At 43.7% G+C, this 24,289-nt stretch overlaps 19 non-coding genes and 2 pseudogenes across 19 annotated transcripts; all 21 read right to left on the reverse strand.

Moving 5' to 3' along the window:
- Positions 1-229: 229 nt before the first annotated feature.
- LOC136757268 (5S ribosomal RNA) lies at positions 230-348 on the reverse strand. The gene has a single exon (XR_010819304.1). It is a non-coding gene; the product is annotated as a 5S ribosomal RNA (ribosomal RNA).
- Positions 349-1,401: 1,053 nt separating this feature from the next.
- LOC136758111 (5S ribosomal RNA) lies at positions 1,402-1,520 on the reverse strand. The gene has a single exon (XR_010819914.1). It is a non-coding gene; the product is annotated as a 5S ribosomal RNA (ribosomal RNA).
- A 1,066-nt stretch (positions 1,521-2,586) lies between these two features.
- LOC136756634 (5S ribosomal RNA) lies at positions 2,587-2,705 on the reverse strand. The gene has a single exon (XR_010818705.1). It is a non-coding gene; the product is annotated as a 5S ribosomal RNA (ribosomal RNA).
- A 1,055-nt stretch (positions 2,706-3,760) lies between these two features.
- LOC136756845 (5S ribosomal RNA) lies at positions 3,761-3,879 on the reverse strand. The gene has a single exon (XR_010818901.1). It is a non-coding gene; the product is annotated as a 5S ribosomal RNA (ribosomal RNA).
- Positions 3,880-4,946: 1,067 nt separating this feature from the next.
- Positions 4,947-5,065, reverse strand: LOC136757624 (5S ribosomal RNA). Its single transcript, XR_010819573.1, has one exon. It is a non-coding gene; the product is annotated as a 5S ribosomal RNA (ribosomal RNA).
- A 1,066-nt stretch (positions 5,066-6,131) lies between these two features.
- Positions 6,132-6,250, reverse strand: LOC136756381 (5S ribosomal RNA). The gene has a single exon (XR_010818469.1). It is a non-coding gene; the product is annotated as a 5S ribosomal RNA (ribosomal RNA).
- Positions 6,251-7,305: 1,055 nt separating this feature from the next.
- Positions 7,306-7,424, reverse strand: LOC136756429 (5S ribosomal RNA). Its single transcript, XR_010818514.1, has one exon. It is a non-coding gene; the product is annotated as a 5S ribosomal RNA (ribosomal RNA).
- A 1,055-nt stretch (positions 7,425-8,479) lies between these two features.
- On the reverse strand, positions 8,480-8,598 carry LOC136756846 (5S ribosomal RNA). The gene has a single exon (XR_010818902.1). It is a non-coding gene; the product is annotated as a 5S ribosomal RNA (ribosomal RNA).
- A 1,066-nt stretch (positions 8,599-9,664) lies between these two features.
- Positions 9,665-9,783, reverse strand: LOC136757325 (5S ribosomal RNA). Its single transcript, XR_010819360.1, has one exon. It is a non-coding gene; the product is annotated as a 5S ribosomal RNA (ribosomal RNA).
- A 1,066-nt stretch (positions 9,784-10,849) lies between these two features.
- Positions 10,850-10,968, reverse strand: LOC136758112 (5S ribosomal RNA). Its single transcript, XR_010819915.1, has one exon. It is a non-coding gene; the product is annotated as a 5S ribosomal RNA (ribosomal RNA).
- A 1,066-nt stretch (positions 10,969-12,034) lies between these two features.
- Positions 12,035-12,153, reverse strand: LOC136756847 (5S ribosomal RNA). Its single transcript, XR_010818903.1, has one exon. It is a non-coding gene; the product is annotated as a 5S ribosomal RNA (ribosomal RNA).
- A 1,066-nt stretch (positions 12,154-13,219) lies between these two features.
- On the reverse strand, positions 13,220-13,338 carry LOC136757430 (5S ribosomal RNA). Its single transcript, XR_010819457.1, has one exon. It is a non-coding gene; the product is annotated as a 5S ribosomal RNA (ribosomal RNA).
- Positions 13,339-14,393: 1,055 nt separating this feature from the next.
- Positions 14,394-14,512, reverse strand: LOC136755936 (5S ribosomal RNA). Its single transcript, XR_010818044.1, has one exon. It is a non-coding gene; the product is annotated as a 5S ribosomal RNA (ribosomal RNA).
- Positions 14,513-15,567: 1,055 nt separating this feature from the next.
- LOC136755971 (5S ribosomal RNA) lies at positions 15,568-15,686 on the reverse strand. Its single transcript, XR_010818078.1, has one exon. It is a non-coding gene; the product is annotated as a 5S ribosomal RNA (ribosomal RNA).
- A 1,066-nt stretch (positions 15,687-16,752) lies between these two features.
- Positions 16,753-16,871, reverse strand: LOC136757527 (5S ribosomal RNA). The gene has a single exon (XR_010819532.1). It is a non-coding gene; the product is annotated as a 5S ribosomal RNA (ribosomal RNA).
- Positions 16,872-17,937: 1,066 nt separating this feature from the next.
- On the reverse strand, positions 17,938-18,056 carry LOC136756298 (5S ribosomal RNA). The gene has a single exon (XR_010818392.1). It is a non-coding gene; the product is annotated as a 5S ribosomal RNA (ribosomal RNA).
- Positions 18,057-19,112: 1,056 nt separating this feature from the next.
- Positions 19,113-19,231, reverse strand: LOC136755972 (5S ribosomal RNA). The gene has a single exon (XR_010818079.1). It is a non-coding gene; the product is annotated as a 5S ribosomal RNA (ribosomal RNA).
- A 1,066-nt stretch (positions 19,232-20,297) lies between these two features.
- Positions 20,298-20,406, reverse strand: LOC136757611 (uncharacterized; annotated as a pseudogene).
- Positions 20,407-21,461: 1,055 nt separating this feature from the next.
- Positions 21,462-21,580, reverse strand: LOC136756006 (5S ribosomal RNA). The gene has a single exon (XR_010818113.1). It is a non-coding gene; the product is annotated as a 5S ribosomal RNA (ribosomal RNA).
- A 1,055-nt stretch (positions 21,581-22,635) lies between these two features.
- LOC136757686 (uncharacterized) lies at positions 22,636-22,764 on the reverse strand (annotated as a pseudogene).
- Positions 22,765-23,830: 1,066 nt separating this feature from the next.
- On the reverse strand, positions 23,831-23,949 carry LOC136756897 (5S ribosomal RNA). Its single transcript, XR_010818950.1, has one exon. It is a non-coding gene; the product is annotated as a 5S ribosomal RNA (ribosomal RNA).
- Between the last annotated feature and the right edge of the window lie 340 nt (positions 23,950-24,289).

Genomic DNA, 24,289 nt, shown 5'->3' on the forward strand with positions numbered 1-24,289 from the left:
TGTGTCATTTCTCGATGAGAAAGATTAGGCAACATTTAGTCACTTCTAGCCATGATGCTCAATTTATTTACGAATGTACCCTAGTTACTAGGGACCGTTTACGTTGGAGAACAAGATCTATTGTATGCCTGTGTATTTGGGGAAGTCAAATCTGAAATAATGATGAAATTGCGTATATCCAAAGTTAAAACTCGTGATTTGTCGCCCTCTGGTGTGTAAAAGATGCAAAAGCTTACAGCACCTGGTATTCCCAGGCGGTCTCCCATCCATGTACTGACCAGGCCCGAGCCTGCTTAGCTTCCGAGATCGGACGAGATCGGGCGTATTCAGGCTAGTATGGGCGTAAGCCAGGGAGGCTGTCCCTGACGCTCTACTTAAAGGGAAGGCAATATCCGTTTCTGCCGCTCATACTTGCAGTTGAACTGTCTCTCTACTCTAAAGTCCGGGACACACCAGCGCGCCGCAGACAGTCCCTGCTAACACGAAACGTTGTGGCAACGTTGTGCGTTAGCTGGGGTGCCACACCAGACCGGAACTATATATTACAAAACGAACACATTGTCTTGATAAAACAGCTGTAATTGAGTGCCTGACACGCCAGTCAAGCGCAATCTTGAGAAGGTGTGCATTTCAGCAAGGATTTCAATTGACATGCAGTATGAAACTGAAAGGAGGTTGCATCACTATGATGCATAACATTGCATGTATTGTATTTTCAAGTGTGTGCATTCATCCTGTTGTCATTTTGTTTTGAAAGCAGAAGAATCATTCAACAGGTTGCTGAGACAAATGTAAACCAGTAAAACATATGAAGAGAAACAAACCTTGAATATAAGTTCAGTTGTTTAAACATTTGACAAACTATGGTGAGGGGGTAAGAAAACACACAAATCCAGCAGCTCCTGTATTTCAATACACCAGAACCCAATATTATTGGCGAGTCGGGTAGTCCATCATCACAGTTCAAGGGCAGGCATCATTTCAGTAATTTCATCCCGTTGCATTCACATCCGTGCCTTGAATGAGATTGAATGTGATCTTTGCTCTCAAGTATGTTCCCAAGTTTTACACTTTCGTGCTTTGCATGAATGGGAATGGAACCGTGTGTTGAATGAGGCTCCTTGTGAGCACTGAACTTTGTCCGGTGGAGTTCCTTTTTGTGTTGCTGTAATTGTGTCATTTCTCGATGAGAAAGATTAGGCAACATTTAGTCACTTCGAGCCATGATGCTCAATTTATTTACGAATGTACCCTAGTTACTAGGGACCGTTTACGTTGGAGAACAAGATCTATTGTATGCCTGTGTATTTGGGGAAGTCAAATCTGAAATAATGATGAAATTGCGTGTATCCAAAGTTAAAACTCGTGATTTGTCGCCCTCTGGTGTATAAAAGATGCAAAAGCTTACAGCACCTGGTATTCCCAGGCGGTCTCCCATCCAAGTACTGACCAGGCCCGAGCCTGCTTAGCTTCCGAGATCGGACGAGATCGGGCGTATTCAGGCTAGTATGGCCGTAAGCCAGGGAAGCTGTCCCTGACGCTCTACTTAAAGGGAAGGCAATATCCGTTTCTGCCGCTCATACTTGCAGTTGAACTGTCTCTCTACTCTAAAGCCCGGGACACACCAGCGCGCCGCAGACAGTCCCTGCTAACACGCCACGTTGTGGCAACATTGTGGCAACGTTGTGCGTTAGCTGGGGTGCCACACCAGACCGGAACTATATATTACAAAACGAACACATTCTCTTGATAAAACAGCTGTAATTGAGTGCCTGACACGCCAGTCAAGCGCAATCTTGAGAAGGTGTGCATTTCAGTAAGGATTTCAATTGACATGCAGTATGAAACTGAAAGGAGGTTGCATCACTATGATGCATAACATTGCATGTATTGTATTTTCAAGTGTGTGCATTCATCCTGTTGTCATTTTGCTTTGAAAGCAGAAGAATCATTCAACAGGTTGCTGAGACAAATGTAAACCAGTAAAACATATGAAGAGAAACAAACCTTGAATATAAGTTCAGTTGTTTAAACATTTGACAAACTATGGTGAGGGGGTAAGAAAACACACAAATCCAGCAGCTCCTGTATTTCAATACACCAGAACCCAATATTATTGGCGAGTCGGGTAGTCCATCATCACAGTTCGAGGGCAGGCATCATTTCAGTAATTTCATCCCGTTGCATTCACATCCGTGCCTTGAATGAGATTGAATGTGATCTTTGCTCTCAAGTATGTTCCCAAGTTTTACACTTTCGTGCTTTGCATGAATGGGAATGGAACCGTGTGTGTTGAATGAGGCTCCTTGTGAGCACTGAACTTTGTCCGGTGGAGTTCCTTTTTGTGTTGCTGTAATTGTGTCATTTCTCAATGAGAAAGATTAGGCAACATTTAGTCACTTCTAGCCATGATGCTCAATTTATTTACGAATGTACCCTAGTTACTAGGGACCGTTTACGTTGGAGAACAAGATCTATTGTATGCCTGTGTATTTGGGGAAGTCAAATCTGAAATAATGATGAAATTGCGTGTATCCAAAGTTAAAACTCGTGATTTGTCGCCCTCTGGTGTGTAAAAGATGCAAAAGCTTACAGCACCTGGTATTCCCAGGCGGTCTCCCATCCAAGTACTGACCAGGCCCAAGCCTGCTTAGCAGCCGAGATCGGACGAGATCGGGCGTATTCAGGCTAGTATGGCCGTAAGCCAGGGAGGCTGTCCCTGACGCTCTACTTAAAGGGAAGGCAATATCCGTTTCTGCCGTTCATACTTACAGTTGAACTGTCTCTCTACTCTAAAGCCCGGGACACACCAGCGCGCCGCAGACAGTCCCTGCTAACACGTCACATTGTGGCAACGTTGTGCGTTAGCTGGGGTGCCACACCAGACCGGAACTATGTATTACAAAACGAACACATTGTCTTGATAAAACAGCTGTAATTGAGTGCCTGACACGCCAGTCAAGCGCAATCTTGAGAAGGTGTGCATTTCAGTAAGGATTTCAATTGACATGCAGTATGAAACTGAAAGGAGGTTGCATCACTATGATGCATAACATTGCATGTATTGTATTTTCAAGTGTGTGCATTCATCCTGTTGTCATTTTGTTTTGAAAGCAGAAGAATCATTCAACAGGTTGCTGAGACAAATGTAAACCAGTAAAACATATGAAGAGAAACAAACCTTGAATATAAGTTCAGTTGTTTAAACATTTGACAAACTATGGTGAGGGGGTAAGAAAACACACAAATCCAGCAGCTCCTGTATTTCAATACACCAGAACCCAATATTATTGGTGAGTCGGGTAGTCCATCATCACAGTTCGAGGGCAGGCATCATTTCAGTAATTTCATCCCGTTGCATTCACATCCGTGCCTTGAATGAGATTGAATGTGATCTTTGCTCTCAAGTATGTTCCCAAGTTTTACACTTTCGTGCTTTGCATGAATGGGAATGGAACCGTGTGTGTTGAATGAGGCTCCTTGTGAGCACTGAACTTTGTCCGGTGGAGTTCCTTTTTGTGTTGCTGTAATTGTGTCATTTCTCGATGAGAAAGATTAGGCAACATTTAGTCACTTCTAGCCATGATGCTCAATTTATTTACGAATGTACCCTAGTTACTAGGGACCGTTTACGTTGGAGAACAAGATCTATTGTATGCCTGTGTATTTGGGGAAGTCAAATCTGAAATAATGATGAAATTGCGTGTATCCAAAGTTAAAACTCGTGATTTGTCGCCCTCTGGTGTGTAAAAGATGCAAAAGCTTACAGCACCTGGTATTCCCAGGCGGTCTCCCATCCAAGTACTGACCAGGCCCGAGCCTGCTTAGCAGCCGAGATCGGACGAGATCGGGCGTATTCAGGCTAGTATGGCCGTAAGCCAGGGAGGCTGTCCCTGACGCTCTACTTAAAGGGAAGGCAATATCCGTTTCTGCTGTTCATACTTACAGTTGAACTGTCTCTCTACTCTAATGCCCGGGACACACCAGCGCGCCGCAGACAGTCCCTGCTAACACGTCACGTTGTGGCAACATTGTGGCAACGTTGTGCGTTAGCTGGGGTGCCACACCAGACCGGAACTATGTATTACAAAACGAACACATTGTCTTGATAAAACAGCTGTAATTGAGTGCCTGACACGCCAGTCAAGCGCAATCTTGAGAAGGTGTGCATTTCAGTAAGGATTTCAATTGACATGCAGTATGAAACTGAAAGGAGGTTGCATCACTATGATGCATAACATTGCATGTATTGTATTTTCAAGTGTGTGCATTCATCCTGTTGTCATTTTGTTTTGAAAGCAGAAGAATCATTCAACAGGTTGCTGAGACAAATGTAAACCAGTAAAACATATGAAGAGAAACAAACCTTGAATATAAATTCAGTTGTTTAAACATTTGACAAACTATGGTGAGGGGGTAAGAAAACACACAAATCCAGCAGCTCCTGTATTTCAATACACCAGAACCCAATATTATTGGCGAGTCGGGTAGTCCGTCATCACTTTTCGAGGGCAGGCATCATTTCAGTAATTTCATCCCGTTTGCATTCACATCCGTGCCTTGAATGAGATTGAATGTGATCTTTGCTCTCAAGTATGTTCCCAAGTTTTACACTTTCGTGCTTTGCATGAATGGGAATGGAACCGTGTGTGTTGAATGAGGCTCCTTGTGAGCACTGAACTTTGTCCGGTGGAGTTCCTTTTTGTGTTGCTGTAATTGTGTCATTTCTCGATGAGAAAGATTAGGCAACATTTCGTCACTTCTAGCCATGATGCTCAATTTATTTACGAATGTACCCTAGTTACTAGGGACCGTTTACGTTGGAGAACAAGATCTATTGTATGCCTGTGTATTTGGGGAAGTCAAATCTGAAATAATGATGAAATTGCGTGTATCCAAAGTTAAAACTCGTGATTTGTCGCCCTCTGGTGTGTAAAAGATGCAGAAGCTTACAGCACCTGGTATTCCCAGGCGGTCTCCCATCCAAGTACTGACCAGGCACGAGGCTGCTTAGCTTCCAAGATCGGACGAGATCGGGCGTATTCAGGCTAGTACGGCCGTAAGCCAGTGAGGGTGTCCCTGACGCTCTACTTAAAGGGAAGGCAATATCCGTTTCTGCCGCTCATACTTGCAGTTGAACTGTCTCTCTACTCTAAAGTCCGGGACACACCAGCGCGCCGCAGACAGTCCCTGCTAACATGCCACGTTGTGGCAACATTGTGGCAACGTTGTGCGTTAGCTGGGGTGCCACACCAGACCGGAACTATATATTACAAAACGAACACATTGTCTTGATAAAACAGCTGTAATTGAGTGCCTGACACGCCAGTCAAGCGCAATCTTGAGAAGGTGTGCATTTCAGTAAGGATTTCAATTGACATGCAGTATGAAACTGAAAGGAGGTTGCATCACTATGATGCATAACATTGCATGTATTGTATTTTCAAGTGTGTGCATTCATCCTGTTGTCATTTTGTTTTGAAAGCAGAAGAATCATTCAACAGGTTGCTGAGACAAATGTAAACCAGTAAAACATATGAAGAGAAACAAACCTTGAATATAAGTTCAGTTGTTTAAACATTTGACAAACTATGGTGAGGGGGTAAGAAAACACACAAATCCAGCAGCTCCTGTATTTCAATACACCAGAACCCAATATTATTGGCGAGTCGGGTAGTCCATCATCACAGTTCGAGGGCAGGCATCATTTCAGTAATTTCATCCCGTTGCATTCACATCCGTGCCTTGAATGAGATTGAATGTGATCTTTGCTCTCAAGTATGTTCCCAAGTTTTACACTTTCGTGCTTTGCATGAATGGGAATGGAACCGTGTGTGTTGAATGAGGCTCCTTGTGAGCACTGAACTTTGTCCGGTGGAGTTCCTTTTTGTGTTGCTGTAATTGTGTCATTTCTCGATGAGAAAGATTAGGCAACATTTAGTCACTTCTAGCCATGATGCTCAATTTATTTACGAATGTACCCTAGTTACTAGGGACCGTTTACGTTGGAGAACAAGATCTATTGTATGCCTGTGTATTTGGGGAAGTCAAATCTGAAATAATGATGAAATTGCGTGTATCCAAAGTTAAAACTCGTGATTTGTCGCCCTCTGGTGTGTAAAAGATGCAAAAGCTTACAGCACCTGGTATTCCCAGGCGGTCTCCCATCCAAGTACTGACCAGGCCCGAGCCTGCTTAGCTTCCGAGATCGGACGAGATCGGGCGTATTCAGGCTAGTATGGCCGTAATCCAGGGAGGCTGTCCCTGACGCTCTACTTAAAGGGAAGGCAATATCCGTTTCTGCCGCTCATACTTGCAGTTGAACTGTCTCTCTACTCTAATGTCCGGGACACACCAGCGCGCCGCAGACAGTCCCTGCTAACACGAAACGTTGTGGCAACGTTGTGCGTTAGCTGGGGTGCCACACCAGACCGGAACTATATATTACAAAACGAACACATTGTCTTGATAAAACAGCTGTAATTGAGTGCCTGACACGCCAGTCAAGCGCAATCTTGAGAAGGTGTGCATTTCAGTAAGGATTTCAATTGACATGCAGTATGAAACTGAAAGGAGGTTGCATCACTATGATGCATAACATTGCATGTATTGTATTTTCAAGTGTGTGCATTCATCCTGTTGTCATTTTGTTTTGAAAGCAGAAGAATCATTCAACAGGTTGCTGAGACAAATGTAAACCAGTAAAACATATGAAGAGAAACAAACCTTGAATATAAGTTCAGTTGTTTAAACATTTGACAAACTATGGTGAGGGGGTAAGAAAACAAACAAATCCAGCAGCTCCTGTATTTCAATACACCAGAACCCAATATTATTGGCGTGTCGGGTAGTCCATCATCACAGTTCGAGGGCAGGCATCATTTCAGTAATTTCATCCCGTTGCATTCACATCCGTGCCGTGAATGAGATTGAATGTGATCTTTGCTCTCAAGTATGTTCCCAAGTTTTACACTTTCGTGCTTTGCATGAATGGGAATGGAACCGTGTGTGTTGAATGAGGCTCCTTGTGAGCACTGAACTTTGTCCGGTGGAGTTCCTTTTTGTGTTGCTGTAATTGTGTCATTTCTCGATGAGAAAGATTAGGCAACATTTAGTCACTTCTAGCCATGATGCTCAATTTATTTACGAATGTACCCTAGTTACTAGGGACCGTTTACGTTGGAGAACAAGATCTATTGTATGCCTGTGTATTTGGGGAAGTCAAATCTGAAATAATGATGAAATTGCGTGTATCCAAAGTTAAAACTCGTGATTTGTCGCCCTCTGGTGTGTAAAAGATGCAAAAGCTTACAGCACCTGGTATTCCCAGGCAGTCTCCCATCCAAGTACTGACCAGGCCCGAGCCTGCTTAGCTTCCGAGATCGGACGAGATCGGGCGTATTCAGGCTAGTATGGCCGTAAGCCAGGGAGGCTGTCCCTGACGCTCTACTTAAAGGGAAGGCAATATCTGTTTCTGCCGCTCATACTTGCAGTTGAACTGTCTCTCTACTCTAAAGTCCGGGACACACCAGCGCGCCGCAGACAGTCCCTGCTAACACGAAACGTTGTGGCAACGTTGTGCGTTAGCTGGGGTGCCACACCAGACCGGAACTATATATTACAAAACGAACACATTGTCTTGATAAAACAGCTGTAATTGAGTGCCTGACACGCCAGTCAAGCGCAATCTTGAGAAGGTGTGCATTTCAGTAAGGATTTCAATTGACATGCAGTATGAAACTGAAAGGAGGTTGCATCACTATGATGCATAACATTGCATGTATTGTATTTTCAAGTGTGTGCATTCATCCTGTTGTCATTTTGTTTTGAAAGCAGAAGAATCATTCAACAGGTTGCTGAGACAAATGTAAACCAGTAAAACATATGAAGAGAAACAAACCTTGAATATAAGTTCAGTTGTTTAAACATTTGACAAACTATGGTGAGGGGGTAAGAAAACACACAAATCCAGCAGCTCCTGTATTTCAATACACCAGAACCCAATATTATTGGCGAGTCGGGTAGTCCATCATCACAGTTCGAGGGCAGGCATCATTTCAGTAATTTCATCCCGTTGCATTCACATCCGTGCCTTGAATGAGATTGAATGTGATCTTTGCTCTCAAGTATGTTCCCAAGTTTTACACTTTCGTGCTTTGCATGAATGGGAATGGAACCGTGTGTGTTGAATGAGGCTCCTTGTGAGCACTGAACTTTGTCCGGTGGAGTTCCTTTTTGTGTTGCTGTAATTGTGTCATTTCTCGATGAGAAAGATTAGGCAACATTTAGTCACTTCTAGCCATGATGCTCAATTTATTTACGAATGTACCCTAGTTACTAGGGACCGTTTACGTTGGAGAACAAGATCTATTGTATGCCTGTGTATTTGGGGAAGTCAAATCTGAAATAATGATGAAATTGCGTGTATCCAAAGTTAAAACTCGTGATTTGTCGCCCTCTGGTGTGTAAAAGATGCAAAAGCTTACAGCACCTGGTATTCCCAGGCGGTCTCCCATCCAAGTACTGACCAGGCCCGAGCCTGCTTAGCAGCCGAGATCGGACGAGATCGGGCGTATTCAGGCTAGTATGGCCGTAAGCCAGGGAGGCTGTCCCTGACGCTCTACTTAAAGGGAAGGCAATATCCGTTTCTGCCGTTCATACTTACAGTTGAACTGTCTCTCTACTCTAATGCCCGGGACACACCAGCGCGCCGCAGACAGTCCCTGCTAACACGTCACGTTGTGGCAACATTGTGGCAACGTTGTGCGTTAGCTGGGGTGCCACACCAGACCGGAACTATGTATTACAAAACGAACACATTGTCTTGATAAAACAGCTGTAATTGAGTGCCTGACACGCCAGTCAAGCGCAATCTTGAGAAGGTGTGCATTTCAGTAAGGATTTCAATTGACATGCAGTATGAAACTGAAAGGAGGTTGCATCACTATGATGCATAACATTGCATGTATTGTATTTTCAAGTGTGTGCATTCATCCTGTTGTCATTTTGTTTTGAAAGCAGAAGAATCATTCAACAGGTTGCTGAGACAAATGTAAACCAGTAAAACATATGAAGAGAAACAAACCTTGAATATAAATTCAGTTGTTTAAACATTTGACAAACTATGGTGAGGGGGTAAGAAAACACACAAATCCAGCAGCTCCTGTATTTCAATACACCAGAACCCAATATTATTGGCGAGTCGGGTAGTCCATCATCACAGTTCGAGGGCAGGCATCATTTCAGTAATTTCATCCCGTTGCATTCACATCCGTGCCTTGAATGAGATTGAATGTGATCCTTGCTCTCAAGTATGTTCCCAAGTTTTACACTTTCGTGCTTTGCATGAATGGGAATGGAACCGTGTGTGTTGAATGAGGCTCCTTGTGAGCACTGAACTTTGTCCGGTGGAGTTCCTTTTTGTGTTGCTGTAATTGTGTCATTTCTCGATGAGAAAGATTAGGCAACATTTAGTCACTTCTAGCCATGATGCTCAATTTATTTACGAATGTACCCTAGTTACTAGGGACCGTTTACGTTGGAGAACAAGATCTATTGTATGCCTGTGTATTTGGGGAAGTCAAATCTGAAATAATGATGAAATTGCGTGTATCCAAAGTTAAAACTCGTGATTTGTCGCCCTCTGGTGTGTAAAAGATGCAAAAGCTTACATCACCTGGTATTCCCAGGCGGTCTCCCATCCAAGTACTGACCAGGCCCGAGCCTGCTTAGCAGCCGAGATCGGACGAGATCGGGCGTATTCAGGCTAGTATGGCCGTAAGCCAGGGAGGCTGTCCCTGACGCTCTACTTAAAGGGAAGGCAATATCCGTTTCTGCCGTTCATACTTACAGTTGAACTGTCTCTCTACTCTAATGCCCGGGACACACCAGCGCGCCGCAGACAGTCCCTGCTAACACGTCACGTTGTGGCAACATTGTGGCAACGTTGTGCGTTAGCTGGGGTGCCACACCAGACCGGAACTATGTATTACAAAACGAACACATTGTCTTGATAAAACAGCTGTAATTGAGTGCCTGACACGCCAGTCAAGCGCAATCTTGAGAAGGTGTGCATTTCAGTAAGGATTTCAATTGACATGCAGTATGAAACTGAAAGGAGGTTGCATCACTATGATGCATAACATTGCATGTATTGTATTTTCAAGTGTGTGCATTCATCCTGTTGTCATTTTGTTTTGAAAGCAGAAGAATCATTCAACAGGTTGCTGAGACAAATGTAAACCAGTAAAACATATGAAGAGAAACAAACCTTGAATATAAATTCAGTTGTTTAAACATTTGACAAACTATGGTGAGGGGGTAAGAAAACACACAAATCCAGCAGCTCCTGTATTTCAATACACCAGAACCCAATATTATTGGCGAGTCGGGTAGTCCATCATCACAGTTCGAGGGCAGGCATCATTTCAGTAATTTCATCCCGTTGCATTCACATCCGTGCCTTGAATGAGATTGAATGTGATCTTTGCTCTCAAGTATGTTCCCAAGTTTTACACTTTCGTGCTTTGCATGAATGGGAATGGAACCGTGTGTGTTGAATGAGGCTCCTTGTGAGCACTGAACTTTGTCCGGTGGAGTTCCTTTTTGTGTTGCTGTAATTGTGTCATTTCTCGATGAGAAAGATTAGGCAACATTTAGTCACTTCTAGCCATGATGCTCAATTTATTTACGAATGTACCCTAGTTACTAGGGACCGTTTACGTTGGAGAACAAGATCTATTGTATGCCTGTGTATTTGGGGAAGTCAAATCTGAAATAATGATGAAATTGCGTGTATCCAAAGTTAAAACTCGTGATTTGTCGCCCTCTGGTGTGTAAAAGATGCAAAAGCTTACAGCACCTGGTATTCCCAGGCGGTCTCCCATCCAAGTACTGACCAGGCCCGAGCCTGCTTAGCTTCCGAGATCGGACGAGATCGGGCGTATTCAGGCTAGTATGGCCGTAAGCCATGGAGGCTGTCCCTGACGCTCTACTTAAAGGGAAGGCAATATCCATTTCTGCCGTTCATACTTACAGTTGAACTGTCTCTCTACTCTAAAGCCCGGGACACACCAGCGCGCCGCAGACAGTCCCTGCTAACATGCCACGTTGTGGCAACATTGTGGCAACGTTGTGCGTTAGCTGGGGTGCCACACCAGACCGGAACTATATATTACAAAACGAACACATTGTCTTGATAAAACAGCTGTAATTGAGTGCCTGACACGCCAGTCAAGCGCAATCTTGAGAAGGTGTGCATTTCAGTAAGGATTTCAATTGACATGCAGTATGAAACTGAAAGGAGGTTGCATCACTATGATGCATAACATTGCATGTATTGTATTTTCAAGTGTGTGCATTCATCCTGTTGTCATTTTGTTTTGAAAGCAGAAGAATCATTCAACAGGTTGCTGAGACAAATGTAAACCAGTAAAACATATGAAGAGAAACAAACCTTGAATATAAGTTCAGTTGTTTAAACATTTGACAAACTATGGTGAGGGGGTAAGAAAACACACAAATCCAGCAGCTCCTGTATTTCAATACACCAGAACCCAATATTATTGGCGAGTCGGGTAGTCCATCATCACAGTTCGAGGGCAGGCATCATTTCAGTAATTTCATCCCGTTGCATTCACATCCGTGCCTTGAATGAGATTGAATGTGATCTTTGCTCTCAAGTATGTTCCCAAGTTTTACACTTTCGTGCTTTGCATGAATGGGAATGGAACCGTGTGTGTTGAATGAGGCTCCTTGTGAGCACTGAACTTTGTCCGGTGGAGTTCCTTTTTGTGTTGCTGTAATTGTGTCATTTCTCGATGAGAAAGATTAGGCAACATTTAGTCACTTCTAGCCATGATGCTCAATTTATTTACGAATGTACCCTAGTTACTAGGGACCGTTTACGTTGGAGAACAAGATCTATTGTATGCCTGTGTATTTGGGGAAGTCAAATCTGAAATAATGATGAAATTGCGTGTATCCAAAGTTAAAACTCGTGATTTGTCGCCCTCTGGTGTGTAAAAGATGCAAAAGCTTACAGCACCTGGTATTCCCAGGCGGTCTCCCATCCAAGTACTGACCAGGCCCGAGCCTGCTTAGCAGCCGAGATCGGACGAGATCGGGCGTATTCAGGCTAGTATGGCCGTAAGCCAGGGAGGCTGTCCCTGACGCTCTACTTAAAGGGAAGGCAATATCCGTTTCTGCCGTTCATACTTACAGTTGAACTGTCTCTCTACTCTAATGCCCGGGACACACCAGCGCGCCGCAGACAGTCCCTGCTAACACGTCACGTTGTGGCAACATTGTGGCAACGTTGTGCGTTAGCTGGGGTGCCACACCAGACCGGAACTATGTATTACAAAACGAACACATTGTCTTGATAAAACAGCTGTAATTGAGTGCCTGACACGCCAGTCAAGCGCAATCTTGAGAAGGTGTGCATTTCAGTAAGGATTTCAATTGACATGCAGTATGAAACTGAAAGGAGGTTGCATCACTATGATGCATAACATTGCATGTATTGTATTTTCAAGTGTGTGCATTCATCCTGTTGTCATTTTGTTTTGAAAGCAGAAGAATCATTCAACAGGTTGCTGAGACAAATGTAAACCAGTAAAACATATGAAGAGAAACAAACCTTGAATATAAGTTCAGTTGTTTAAACATTTGACAAACTATGGTGAGGGGGTAAGAAAACACACAAATCCAGCAGCTCCTGTATTTCAATACACCAGAACCCAATATTATTGGCGAGTCGGGTAGTCCATCATCACAGTTCGAGGGCAGGCATCATTTCAGTAATTTCATCCCGTTGCATTCACATCCGTGCCTTGAATGAGATTGAATGTGATCTTTGCTCTCAAGTATGTTCCCAAGTTTTACACTTTCGTGCTTTGCATGAATGGGAATGGAACCGTGTGTGTTGAATGAGGCTCCTTGTGAGCACTGAACTTTGTCCGGTGGAGTTCCTTTTTGTGTTGCTGTAATTGTGTCATTTCTCGATGAGAAAGATTAGGCAACATTTAGTCACTTCTAGCCATGATGCTCAATTTATTTACGAATGTACCCTAGTTACTAGGGACCGTTTACGTTGGAGAACAAGATCTATTGTATGCCTGTGTATTTGGGGAAGTCAAATCTGAAATAATGATGAAATTGCGTGTATCCAAAGTTAAAACTCGTGATTTGTCGCCCTCTGGTGTGTAAAAGATGCAAAAGCTTACAGCACCTGGTATTCCCAGGCGGTCTCCCATCCAAGTACTGACCAGGGCCGAGCCTGCTTAGCTTCCGAGATCGGACGAGATCGGGCGTATTCAGGTTAGTATTGCCGTAAGCCAAGGAGGCTGTCCCTGACGCTCTACTTAAAGGGAAGGCAATATCCGTTTCTGCCGCTCATACTTGCAGTTGAACTGTCTCTCTACTCTAAAGTCCGGGACACACCAGCGCGCCGCAGACAGTCCCTGCTAACACGAAACGTTGTGGCAACGTTGTGCGTTAGCTGGGGTGCCACACCAGACCGGAACTATATATTACAAAACGAACACATTGTCTTGATAAAACAGCTGTAATTGAGTGCCTGACACGCCAGTCAAGCGCAATCTTGAGAAGGTGTGCATTTCAGTAAGGATTTCAATTGACATGCAGTATGAAACTGAAAGGAGGTTGCATCACTATGATGCATAACATTGCATGTATTGTATTTTCAAGTGTGTGCATTCATCCTGTTGTCATTTTGTTTTGAAAGCAGAAGAATCATTCAACAGGTTGCTGAGACAAATGTAAACCAGTAAAACATATGAAGAGAAACAAACCTTGAATATAAGTTCAGTTGTTTAAACATTTGACAAACTATGGTGAGGGGGTAAGAAAACACACAAATCCAGCAGCTCCTGTATTTCAATACACCAGAACCCAATATTATTGGCGAGTCGGGTAGTCCATCATCACAGTTCGAGGGCAGGCATCATTTCAGTAATTTCATCCCGTTGCATTCACATCCGTGCCTTGAATGAGATTGAATGTGATCTTTGCTCTCAAGTATGTTCCCAAGTTTTACACTTTCGTGCTTTGCATGAATGGGAATGGAACCGTGTGTGTTGAATGAGGCTCCTTGTGAGCACTGAACTTTGTCCGGTGGAGTTCCTTTTTGTGTTGCTGTAATTGTGTCATTTCTCGATGAGAAAGATTAGGCAACATTTAGTCACTTCTAGCCATGATGCTCAATTTATTTACGAATGTACCCTAGTTACTAGGGACCGTTTACGTTGGAGAACAAGATCTATTGTATGCCTGTGTATTTGGGGAAGTCAAATCTGAAATAATGATGAAATTGCGTGTATCCAAAGTTATAACTCGTGATTTGTCGCCCTCTGGTGTGTAAAAGATGCAAAAGCTTACAGCACCTGGTATTCCCAGGCGGTCTCCCATCCAAGTACTGACCAGGCCCGAGCCTGCTTAGCTTCCGAGATCGGACGAGATCGGGCGTATTCAGGCTAGTATGACCGTAAGCCAGGGAGGCTGTCCCTGACGCTCTACTTAAAGGGAAGGCAATATCCGTTTCTGCCGTTCATACTTACAGTTGAACTGTCTCTCTACTCTAAAGCCCGGGACACACCAGCGCGCCGCAGACAGTCCCTGCTAACACGAAACGTTGTGGCAACGTTGTGCGTTAGCTGGGGTGCCACACCAGACCGGAACTATATATTACAAAACGAACACATTGTCTTGATAAAACAGCTGTAATTGAGTGCCTGACACGCCAGTCAAGCGCAATCTTGAGAAGGTGTGCATTTCAGTAAGGATTTCAATTGACATGCAGTATGAAACTGAAAGGAGGTTGCATCACTATGATGCATAACATTGCATGTATTGTATTTTCAAGTGTGTGCATTCATCCTGTTGTCATTTTGTTTTGAAAGCAGAAGAATCATTCAACAGGTTGCTGAGACAAATGTAAACCAGTAAAACATATGAAGAGAAACAAACCTTGAATATAAGTTCAGTTGTTTAAACATTTGACAAACTATGGTGAGGGGGTAAGAAAACAAACAAATCCAGCAGCTCCTGTATTTCAATACACCAGAACCCAATATTATTGGCGTGTCGGGTAGTCCATCATCACAGTTCGAGGGCAGGCATCATTTCAGTAATTTCATCCCGTTGCATTCACATCCGTGCCGTGAATGAGATTGAATGTGATCTTTGCTCTCAAGTATGTTCCCAAGTTTTACACTTTCGTGCTTTGCATGAATGGGAATGGAACCGTGTGTGTTGAATGAGGCTCCTTGTGAGCACTGAACTTTGTCCGGTGGAGTTCCTTTTTGTGTTGCTGTAATTGTGTCATTTCTCGATGAGAAAGATTAGGCAACATTTAGTCACTTCTAGCCATGATGCTCAATTTATTTACGAATGTACCCTAGTTACTAGGGACCGTTTACGTTGGAGAACAAGATCTATTGTATGCCTGTGTATTTGGGGAAGTAAAATCTGAAATAATGATGAAATTGTGTGTATCCAAAGTTAAAACTCGTGATTTGTCGCCCTCTGGTGTGTAAAAGGTGCAAAAGCTTACAGCACCTGGTATTCCCAGGCGGTCTCCCATCCAAGTACTGACCAGGCCCAAGCCTGCTTGGCTTCCGAGATCGGACGAGATCGGGCGTATTCAGGCTAGTATGGCCGTAAGCCAGGGAGGCTGTCCCTGACGCTCTACTTAAAGGGAAGGCAATATCCGTTTCTGCCGGTCATACTTGCAGTTGAACTGTATCTCTACTCTAAAGCCCGGGACACACCAGCGCGCCGCAGCCAGTCCCTGCTAACACGCCACGTTGTGGCAACATTGTGGCAACGTTGTGCGTTAGCTGGGGTGCCACACCAGACCGGAACTATATATTACAAAACGAACACATTGTCTTGATAAAACAGCTGTAATTGAGTGCCTGACACGCCAGTCAAGCGCAATCTTGAGAAGGTGTGCATTTCAGTAAGGATTTCAATTGACATGCAGTATGAAACTGAAAGGAGGTTGCATCACTATGATGCATAACATTGCATGTATTGTATTTTCAAGTGTGTGCATTCATCCTGTTGTCATTTTGTTTTGAAAGCAGAAGAATCATTCAACAGGTTGCTGAGACAAATGTAAACCAGTAAAACATATGAAGAGAAACAAACCTTGAATATAAGTTCAGTTGTTTAAACATTTGACAAACTATGGTGAGGGGGTAAGAAAACACACAAATCCAGCAGCTCCTGTATTTCAATACACCAGAACCCAATATTATTGGCGAGTCGGGTAGTCCATCATCACAGTTCGAGGGCAGGCATCATTTCAGTAATTTCATCCCGTTGCATTCACATCCGTGCCTTGAATGAGATTGAATGTGATCTTTGCTCTCAAGTATGTTCCCAAGTTTTACACTTTCGTGCTTTGCATGAATGGGAATGGAACCGTGTGTGTTGAATGAGGCTCCTTGTGAGCACTGAACTTTGTCCGGTGGAGTTCCTTTTTGTGTTGCTGTAATTGTGTCATTTCTCGATGAGAAAGATTAGGCAACATTTAGTCACTTCTAGCCATGATGCTCAATTTATTTACGAATGTACCCTAGTTACTAGGGACCGTTTACGTTGGAGAACAAGATCTATTGTATGCCTGTGTATTTGGGGAAGTCAAATCTGAAATAATGATGAAATTGCGTGTATCCAAAGTTAAAACTCGTGATTTGTCGCCCTCTGGTGTGTAAAAGATGCAAAAGCTTACAGCACCTGGTATTCCCAGGCTGTCTCCCTTCCAAGTACTGACCAGGCCCGAGCCTGCTTAGCAGCCGAGATCGGACGAGATCGGGCGTATTCAGGCTAGTATGGCCGTAAGCCAGGGAGGCTGTCCCTGACGCTCTACTTAAAGGGAAGGCAATATCCGTTTCTGCCGTTCATACTTACAGTTGAACTGTCTCTCTACTCTAATGCCCGGGACACACCAGCGCGCCGCAGACAGTCCCTGCTAACACGTCACGTTGTGGCAACATTGTGGCAACGTTGTGCGTTAGCTGGGGTGCCACACCAGACCGGAACTATGTATTACAAAACGAACACATTGTCTTGATAAAACAGCTGTAATTGAGTGCCTGACACGCCAGTCAAGCGCAATCTTGAGAAGGTGTGCATTTCAGTAAGGATTTCAATTGACATGCAGTATGAAACTGAAAGGAGGTTGCATCACTATGATGCATAACATTGCATGTATTGTATTTTCAAGTGTGTGCATTCATCCTGTTGTCATTTTGTTTTGAAAGCAGAAGAATCATTCAACAGGTTGCTGAGACAAATGTAAACCAGTAAAACATATGAAGAGAAACAAACCTTGAATATAAGTTCAGTTGTTTAAACATTTGACAAACTATGGTGAGGGGGTAAGAAAACACACAAATCCAGCAGCTCCTGTATTTCAATACACCAGAACCCAATATTATTGGCGAGTCGGGTAGTCCATCATCACAGTTCGAGGGCAGGCATCATTTCAGTAATTTCATCCCGTTGCATTCACATCCGTGCCTTGAATGAGATTGAATGTGATCTTTGCTCTCAAGTATGTTCCCAAGTTTTACACTTTCGTGCTTTGCATGAATGGGAATGGAACCGTGTGTGTTGAATGAGGCTCCTTGTGAGCACTGAACTTTGTCCGGTGGAGTTCCTTTTTGTGTTGCTGTAATTGTGTCATTTCTCGATGAGAAAGATTAGGCAACATTTAGTCACTTCTAGCCATGATGCTCAATTTATTTACGAATGTACCCTAGTTACTAGGGACCGTTTACGTTGGAGAACAAGATCTATTGTATGCCTGTGTATTTGGGGAAGTCAAATCTGAAATAATGATGAAATTGCGTGTATCCAAAGTTAAAACTCGTGATTTGTCGCCCTCTGGTGTGTAAAAGATGCAAAAGCTTACAGCACCTGGTATTCCCAGGCGGTCTCCCATGCAAGTACTGACCAGGCCCGAGCCTGCTTAGCTTCCGAGATCGGACGAGATCGGGCGTATTCAGGCTAGTATGGCCGTAAGCCAGGGAGGCTGTCCCTGACGCTCTACTTAAAGGGATGGCAATATCCGTTTCTGCCGTTCATACTTACAGTTGAACTGTCTCTCTACTCTAAAGCCCGGGACACACCAGCGCGCCGCAGACAGTCCCTGCTAATATGCCACGTTGTGGCAACGTTGTGCGTTAGCTAGGGTGCCACACCAGACCGGAACTATATTTTACAAAACGAACACATTTGTCTTGATAAAACAGCTGTAATTGAGTGCCTGACACGCCAGTCAAGCGCAATCTTGAGAAGGTGTGCATTTCAGTAAGGATTTCAATTGACATGCAGTATGAAACTGAAAGGAGGTTGCATCACTATGATGCATAACATTGCATGTATTGTATTTTCAAGTGTGTGCATTCATCCTGTTGTCATTTTGTTTTGAAAGCAGAAGAATCATTCAACAGGTTGCTGAGACAAATGTAAACCAGTAAAACATATGAAGAGAAACAAACCTTGAATATAAGTTCAGTTGTTTAAACATTTGACAAACTATGGTGAGGGGGTAAGAAAACAAACAAATCCAGCAGCTCCTGTATTTCAATACACCAGAACCCAATATTATTGGCGTGTCGGGTAGTCCATCATCACAGTTCGAGGGCAGGCATCATTTCAGTAATTTCATCCCGTTGCATTCACATCCGTGCCGTGAATGAGATTGAATGTGATCTTTGCTCTCAAGTATGTTCCCAAGTTTTACACTTTCGTGCTTTGCATGAATGGGAATGGAACCGTGTGTGTTGAATGAGGCTCCTTGTGAGCACTGAACTTTGTCCGGTGGAGTTCCTTTTTGTGTTGCTGTAATTGTGTCATTTCTCGATGAGAAAGATTAGGCAACATTTAGTCACTTCTAGCCATGATGCTCAATTTATTTACGAATGTACCCTAGTTACTAGGGACCGTTTACGTTGGAGAACAAGATCTATTGTATGCCTGTGTATTTGGGGAAGTAAAATCTGAAATAATGATGAAATTGTGTGTATCCAAAGTTAAAACTCGTGATTTGTCGCCCTCTGGTGTGTAAAAGGTGCAAAAGCTTACAGCACCTGGTATTCCCAGGCGGTCTCCCATCCAAGTACTGACCAGGCCCAAGCCTGCTTGGCTTCCGAGATCGGACGAGATCGGGCGTATTCAGGCTAGTATGGCCGTAAGCCAGGGAGGCTGTCCCTGACGCTCTACTTAAAGGGAAGGCAATATCCGTTTCTGCCGGTCATACTTGCAGTTGAACTGTATCTCTACTCTAAAGCCCGGGACACACCAGCGCGCCGCAGCCAGTCCCTGCTAACACGCCACGTTGTGGCAACATTGTGGCAACGTTGTGCGTTAGCTGGGGTGCCACACCAGACCGGAACTATATATTACAAAACGAACACATTGTCTTGATAAAACAGCTGTAATTGAGTGCCTGACACGCCAGTCAAGCGCAATCTTGAGAAGGTGTGCATTTCAGTAAGGATTTCAATTGACATGCAGTATGAAACTGAAAGGAGGTTGCATCACTATGATGCATAACATTGCATGTATTGTATTTTCAAGTGTGTGCATTCATCCTGTTGTCATTTTGTTTTGAAAGCAGAAGAATCATTCAACAGGTTGCTGAGACAAATGTAAACCAGTAAAACATATGAAGAGAAACAAACCTTGAATATAAGTTCAGTTGTTTAAACATTTGACAAACTATGGTGAGGGGGTAAGAAAACACACAAATCCAGCAACTCCTGTATTTCAATACACCAGAACCCAATATTATTGGCGAGTCGGGTAGTCCATCATCACAGTTCGAGGGCAGGCATCATTTCAGTAATTTCATCCCGTTGCATTCACATCCGTGCCTTGAATGAGATTGAATGTGATCTTTGCTCTCAAGTATGTTCCCAAGTTTTACACTTTCGTGCTTTGCATGAATGGGAATGGAACCGTGTGTGTTGAATGAGGCTCCTTGTGAGCACTGAACTTTGTCCGGTGGAGTTCCTTTTTGTGTTGCTGTAATTGTGTCATTTCTCGATGAGAAAGATTAGGCAACATTTAGTCACTTCTAGCCATGATGCTCAATTTATTTACGAATGTACCCTAGTTACTAGGGACCGTTTACGTTGGAGAACAAGATCTATTGTATGCCTGTGTATTTGGGGAAGTCAAATCTGAAATAATGATGAAATTGCGTGTATCCAAAGTTAAAACTCGTGATTTGTCGCGCTCTGGTGTGTAAAAGATGCAAAAGCTTACAGCACCTGGTATTCCCAGGCGGTCTCCCATCCAAGTACTGACCAGGCCCGAGCCTGCTTAGCTTCCGAGATCGGGCGTATTCAGGCTAGTATGGCCGTAAGCCAGGGAGGCTGTCCCTGACCCTCTACTTAAAGGGAAGGCAATATCCGTTTCTGCCACTCATACTTGCAGTTGAACTGTCTCTCTACTCTAAAGTCCGGGACACACCAGCACGCTGCAGACAGTCCCTGCTAACACGAAACGTTGTGGCAACGTTGTGCGTTAGCTGGGGTGCCACACCAGACCGGAACTATATTTTACAAAACGAACACATTGTCTTGATAATACAGCTGTAATTGAGTGCCTGACACGCCAGTCAAGCGCAATCTTGAGAAGGTGTGCATTTCAGTAAGGATTTCAATTGACATGCAGTATGAAACTGAAAGGAGGTTGCATCACTATGATGCATAACATTGCATGTATTGTATTTTCAAGTGTGTGCATTCATCCTGTTGTCATTTTGTTTTGTAAGCAGAAGAATCATTCAACAGATTGCTGAGACAAATGTAAACCAGTAAAACATATGAAGAGAAATCAACCTTGAATATAAGTTCAGTTGTTTAAACATTTGACAAACTATGGTGAGGGGGTAAGAAAACACACAAATCCAGCAGCTCCTGTATTTCAATACACAAGAACCCAATATTATTGGCGAGTCGGGTAGTCCATCATCACAGTTCGAGGGCAGGCATCATTTCAGTAATTTCATCCCGTTGCATTCACATCCGTGCCTTGAATGAGATTGAATGTGATCTTTGCTCTCAAGTATGTTCCCAAGTTTTACACTTTCGTGCTTTGCATGAATGGGAATGGAACCGTGTGTGTTGAATGAGGCTCCTTGTGAGCACTGAACTCTGTCCGGTGGAGTTCCTTTTTGTGTTGCTGTAATTGTGTCATTTCTCGATGAGAAAGATTAGGCAACATTTAGTCACTTCTAGCCATGATGCTCAATTTATTTACGAATGTACCCTAGTTACTAGGGACCGTTTACGTTGGAGAACAAGATCTATTGTATGCCTGTGTATTTGGGGAAGTCAAATCTGAAATAATGATGAAATTGCGTGTATCCAAAGTTAAAACTCGTGATTTGTCGCCCTCTGGTGTGTAAAAGATGCAAAAGCTTACAGCACCTGGTTTTCCCAGGTGGTCTCCCATCCAAGTACTGACCAGGCCCAAGCCTGCTTAGCTTCCGAGATCGGACGAGATCGGGCGTATTCAGGCTAGTATGGCCGTAAGAAAGGGAAGCTGTCCCTGACGCTCTACTTAAAGGGAAGGCAATATCCGTTTCTGCCGCTCATACTTGCAGTTGAACTGTCTCTCTACTCTAAAGTCCGGGACACACCAGCGCGCCGCAGACAGTCCCTGCTAACACGAAACGTTGTGGCAACGTTGTGCGTTAGCTGGGGTGCCACACCAGACCGGAACTATATATTACAAAACGAACACATTGTCTTGATAAAACAGCTGTAATTGAGTGCCTGACACGCCAGTCAAGCGCAATCTTGAGAAGGTGTGCATTTCAGTAAGGATTTCAATTGACATGCAGTATGAAACTGAAAGGAGGTTGCATCACTATGATGCATAACATTGCATGTATTGTATTTTCAAGTGTGTGCATTCATCCTGTTGTCATTTTGTTTTGAAAGCAGAAGAATCATTCAACAGGTTGCTGAGACAAATGTAAACCAGTAAAACATATGAAGAGAAACAAACCTTGAATATAAGTTCAGTTGTTTAAACATTTGACAAACTATGGTGAGGGGGTAAGAAAACACACAAATCCAGCAGCTCCTGTATTTCAATACACCAGAACCCAATATTATTGGCGAGTCGGGTAGTCCATCATCACAGTTCGAGGGCAGGCATCATTTCAGTAATTTCATCCCGTTGCATTCACATCCGTGCCTTGAATGAGATTGAATGTGATCTTTGCTCTCAAGTATGTTCCCAAGTTTTACACTTTCGTGCTTTGCATGAATGGGAATGGAACCGTGTGTGTTGAATGAGGCTCCTTGTGAGCACTGAACTTTGTCCGGTGGAGTTCCTTTTTGTGTTGCTGTAATTGTGTCATTTCTCGATGAGAAAGATTAGGCAACATTTAGTCACTTCTAGCCATGATGCTCAATTTATTTATGAATATACCCTAGTTACTAGGGACCGTTTACGTTGGAGAACAAGATCTATTGTATGCCTGTGTATTTGGGGAAGTCAAATCTGAAATAATGATGAAATTGCGTGTATCCAAAGTTAAAACTCGTGATTTGTCGCCCTCTGGTGTGTAAAAGATGCAAAAGCTTGCAGCTCCTAGTATTCCCAGGCGGTCTCCCATCCAAGTACTGACCAGGCCCGAGCCTGCTTAGCTTCCGAGATCGGACGAGATCGGACGAGATCGGGCGTATTCAGGCTAGTATGGCCGTAAGCCAGGGAGGCTGTCCCTGACGCTCTACTTAAAGGGAAGGCAATATCCGTTTCTGCCGTTCATACTTACAGTTGAACTGTCTCTCTACTCTAAAGCCCGGGACACACCAGCGCGCCGCAGACAGTCCCTGCTAACACGCCACGTTGTGGCAACATTGTGGCAACGTTGTGCGTTAGCTGGGGTGCCACACCAGACCGGAAATATATTTTACAAAACGAACACATTCTCTTGATAAAACAGCTGTAATTGAGTGCCTGACACGCCAGTCAAGCGCAATCTTGAGAAGGTGTGCATTTCAGTAAGGATTTCAATTGACATGCAGTATGAAACTGAAAGGAGGTTGCATCACTATGATGCATAACATTGCATGTATTGTATTTTCAAGTGTGTGCATTCATCCTGTTGTCATTTTGTTTTGAAAGCAGAAGAATCATTCAACAGGTTGCTGAGACAAATGTAAACCAGTAAAACATATGAAGAGAAACAAACCTTGAATATAAGTTCAGTTGTTTAAACATTTGACAAACTATGGTGAGGGGGTAAGAAAACACACAAATCCAGCAGCTCCTGTATTTCAATACACCAGAACCCAATATTATTGGCGAGTCGGGTAGTCAATCATCACAGTTCGAGGGCAGGCATCATTTCAGTAATTTCATCCCGTTGCATTCACATCCGTGCCTTGAATGAGATTGAATGTGATCTTTGCTCTCAAGTATGTTCCCAAGTTTTACACTTTCGTGCTTTGCATGAATGGGAATGGAACCGTGTGTGTTGAATGAGGCTCCTTGTGAGCACTGAACTATGTCCGGTGGAGTTCCTTTTTGTGTTGCTGTAATTGTGTCATTTCTCGATGAGAAAGATTAGGCAACATTTAGTCACTTCTAGCCATGATGCTCAATTTATTTACGAATGTACCCTAGTTACTAGGGACCGTTTACGTTGGAGAACAAGATCTATTGTATGCCTGTGTATTTGGGGGAGTCAAATCTGAAATAATGATGAAATTGCGTGTATCCAAAGTTAAAACTCGTGATTTGTCGCCCTCTGGTGTGTAAAAGATGCAAAAGCTTACAGCACCTGGTATTCCCAGGCGATCTCCCATCCAAGTACTGACCAGGCCCGAGCCTGCTTGGCTTCCGAGATCGGACGAGATCGGGCGTATTCAGGCTAGTATGGCCGTAAGCCAGGGAGGCTGTCCCTGACGCTCTACTTAAAGGGAAGGCAATATCCGTTTCTGCCGCTCATACTTGCAAATTAACTGTCTCTCTACTCTAAAGTCCGGGACACACCAGCGCGCCGCAGACAGTCCCTGCTAACACGAAACGTTGTGGCAACATTGTGGCAACGTTGTGCGTTAGCTGGGGTGCCACACCAGACCGGAACTATATATTACAAAACGAACACATTGTATTGATAAAACAGCTGTAATTGAGTGCCTGACACGCCAGTCAAGCGCAATCTTGAGAAGGTGTGCATTTCAGTAAGGATTTCAATTGACATGCAGTATGAAACTGAAAGGAGGTT

Source organism: Amia ocellicauda, chromosome 8 (assembly GCF_036373705.1).
Source record: "Amia ocellicauda isolate fAmiCal2 chromosome 8, fAmiCal2.hap1, whole genome shotgun sequence".
NCBI lineage: Eukaryota > Metazoa > Chordata > Actinopteri > Amiiformes > Amiidae > Amia > Amia ocellicauda.